Source organism: Rhinopithecus bieti, unplaced genomic scaffold (assembly GCF_001698545.2).
Source record: "Rhinopithecus bieti isolate Rb0 unplaced genomic scaffold, ASM169854v2 scaffold_25360, whole genome shotgun sequence".
NCBI classification, from domain to species: Eukaryota; Metazoa; Chordata; class Mammalia; order Primates; family Cercopithecidae; genus Rhinopithecus; species Rhinopithecus bieti.
The window spans coordinates 933,259-936,743 of record NW_016811703.1 but is presented as its reverse complement, the minus strand read 5'-3'; the positions used below and the strand labels follow the sequence as shown (position 1 = coordinate 936,743).

The window sequence follows — 3,485 nt, the reverse complement described above, 5'->3', positions numbered from 1 at the left end:
GACGCCCACCACCACGCCCAGCTAACTTTTTTGTATTTTTAGTGGAGACAGGGTTTCACCATGTTAGCCAGGATGATCTTGATCTCCTGACCTCGTGATCCATCCGTCTTGGCCTCCCAAAGTGCTGGGGTTACAAAAGAACATATTTTTTTGATGGGCAGTCTTAACTCTGTCATTGAAGAATTAAGTTGGCTCTCACATCCAAAAACAGTGCAGGCCCATTCCATGAGCACAGCCTGCAGAAAGTCAGTAATAGATTGTTTTTTGTTGCATGGTTCTGATTTTTGAGTCAGTCCTTGAAAATCAAGGGCTGTGCAGTTTGCCACCACCTTGCCCCCAAATGGACTTGAAGACAGAGAATGTACACATGCAAAGTATATTTTGGATGGAGCATTAGGTTACTATTCTAGATAACACTCATCCTATTTGTTTGGGTTTTGTGTATGTGTTTTTTTGTTTTTTGTTTTGTTTTGCTTGTATTAAGAAACAGGCCACTTTTAAGCCGAGGTGAGATGCCTGTTTACCTCAGAGCCTGAGAAGCAGCAGCCACAGTCTTCTCGGGTCAGGTCTCATTATCTGCGTGATGTCAGCACCATGATTTCTCCAGCACAGTATTCATATCCATGCAGCAAACTTGACTTTTTCTTCCTAGCTGGCCACATGGAATTTTTTAATGAAAAAATTATATATGAATCTAAGCCCTTTTTTTTTAGGGAGGTCGGAAAGTGTGCCTTTGGGAATTGTGACCTGTCATCTCCTCTTGGGAAACTTGCTGCCTGGCCGCATTCCAGGCAGTGTGACAGGTGTTCGTGACTTGCCCCTCACATGGCAGCTGCCCTGCCTTTGGTGTGCTCCTTGCAAAGCGAGGGTTCCCAGTGGCATTCTCATTCATTAGCTGCTGCAGTAGAAGTAGGGGGCACCCGGCTCAGTGCCCCGTTTCTCCAAACTGGGAAACTCATTACATAGAACATCCTTAATCTGTCTTTGCTGGAAAATATCACTGAACACCCAAGGGAAACTCTTCTCTAATGCTCTTGTGTTCAGAGCACTATTTAACTATCATGTGCATAGTTTAATTTATCACTGACCCTAAGACATTGGGAATCTTGAAGTGCTTCTTAAATATTAAAATAGGACTACAGAGTAACCATTATTAGGTTGGTGCAAAAGTAATTGTGAAATTACTTTTATTAACTAATAACTTTATTAGGTTGGTGCAAAAGTAATTGTGAAAAAAGTAATTGTGGAATTACTTTTGCACCAGCCTACTAGTAACCAGAATAATCCCCTGTCCTGAACATATCAAACAACAGAAATTTGTTTTTTTTTTTTTAATTTCTTTGAAATTGTACACATTGGTCCCTTTCTTTCAGATACACCTGGGTGAGGATGGATAAGGGGATATTATGTGTTTTCTTTTCTTCTCTCTCTCTCTCTTTTTTTTTTTTTAATACTCTGTAAGTTCTTAAAGCTCAAGGGGATATTACAGAACCAGCAAGGTATGAAACAGAGGAAACAAAAATTAAATATACTTTGCATTGTCGTAAACTTTCCAGAGCCAAGAGAAACATGAACCTATTGCTTTGCCATAGCCACATGCCGTCGAATAGGTGCAATAGAGGTAGGAGTTAAAATATCCATTTGTACGAGAAACCTTCCCAGCACCGAGCCAGTTTTATCAGTGTTTTCCCGTGGGCTTCTTGTACTGCCACAGAAAGACCACATTTATACCAACCTGAAAAAAATGTTAGCAGCTTCTCTCTCAACAGCGTATTGAACCCGAACGAACAAGCAGCCTTAAAGGCTTGGATAGGCTGCGGTACGTGGCGGCAGACATCTAGATGCTGAGGGAGCCTCTTGAGGGATTCAACCACTTTTGACCTAGCGATCAGAATCATTTTATTTTGAAATAGGTTAAAAAAGAAAAGTCTCATGAAATGGATGACAGCTTTGCAATATAATTCTCAACTCTAAATGAAGGAATGTTCTCCAAATAGGAAAGTTTCATATTCCTGGCAAGACGTTTCTTGGAAATTACCATATTTTAGTGCAGCCGCAAGGGGTAAATGATCTCTTGTGTGACTTTATAGAAAAGCACACGTAGATGTGAAGCCTTTGCTCAAGCTGCCCAGTGTTCCCCCACCTTCGCAGCCTTAAGCACCCACAGTTTACATCCATGAACACAAAACAAAAACAAAACCATGTGGAGGCCGGACCAGCCTCCGGGGAAGGTCCCATTCATGGGCGGATGACAGTGGATTGGAAGCGGGAGATTTGGGGTGAGCCATGAGGGTAGCTGGCAAAGAAGGTAGTTAAGTCAACACAGCTTGGGCCTGAACCTGAGACTTGGGGTCTCAGCAGGCACTAGACATTGGAAGTCTGGGGCTATTGCACTGGCTTTCACCTCCAGCCAAAGTAACTTAAGCAGGTCACCATAGAGGTCAGGCTTTTTTTTTTTTTTTTTTTGACAAAGGGTCTCATTCTGTCACCCAGGCTGGAGTGCAGTGGTGCAATCTCAGCTCATTGCAACCTCCACCTCCAGCGTTCAAGTGATTCTTCTGCCTCAGCCTCCTGAGTAACTAGGACTACAGGCGCACGCTACCACATCTGGCTAATTTTTTGTATTTTTTTGGTAGAGACGGGGTTTCACCATGTTGGCTGGGCTGCTCTCAAACTCCTAACCTCAAGTGATCCACCTGCCTCAGCCTCCCAAAATGCTGGGATTACAGGCATGAGCCACCATGCCTGGCCAAGGTCAGACTTTCTTAATCAGACATGTTAAGTTAGAATTTCTCAGGGAAGGGACCAGGCATGAGTCATTAAAAAACAAAAGAAGCCACCCAGATGAGTCTAACATGTGTACACGACTTTCTGATGGCTCACTTTTCCAGTCCATGCCTCTAAGGGTGGGCTCCCTGGCCAGTGGGGCCTTAAGACTGCTCTGTGGTCAATACCTGCTCTGCAGCCCAAAGGCAAAACTGTCCATGCTGTCTGCTCTCAGCCTCAGCACAGTCCCTGCCACTCTCAGATAAGGTGAACATATCACTTACTGTTCAAATCACGAGAGGATTGAGAGTGATGGGACGGCTGTCAGTCATCATGCCGGATGATGGTGTCCACCAGAAGGCTCCTAGGTACACCAGAATCATCACCCTAGGTGATTGCTGGCCGGTGTGGGGCTTAGGTGGCTGATCTAGATCTTAGGATGGTTTTTAAAAAGACATTCCAAGCTCTTCTTTGACTGGTTTACCCCTCTCCTTTATTGGTCAAATCAGAGACTTGTCATTTAACTGTCTTTGACTAAAGGTGCTGCAATGCTTTCTTCATAAAGAAGAAACCATAGATGACTGTTATGTGATTGGCCTTTTTAAATGAATTCCAAGCTTTTCTATTTCTAATTTTAAAATTTCTAGATGTTTTATTCCCCATGGGGAGAGAGAGAGAGAGAATAAGGAGTAGGTAGTAATTTTTTTTTTTTTTTTTTT

The 3,485-nt window shown here is 43.2% G+C and overlaps 1 protein-coding gene across 4 annotated transcripts in view; it reads left to right on the top strand.

Moving 5' to 3' along the window:
- Positions 1–3,485, top strand: part of MFHAS1 (multifunctional ROCO family signaling regulator 1) — a 111,487-nt gene that overhangs the window by 95,608 nt on the left and 12,394 nt on the right. The gene's annotated exons all lie outside the window — the stretch shown is intronic.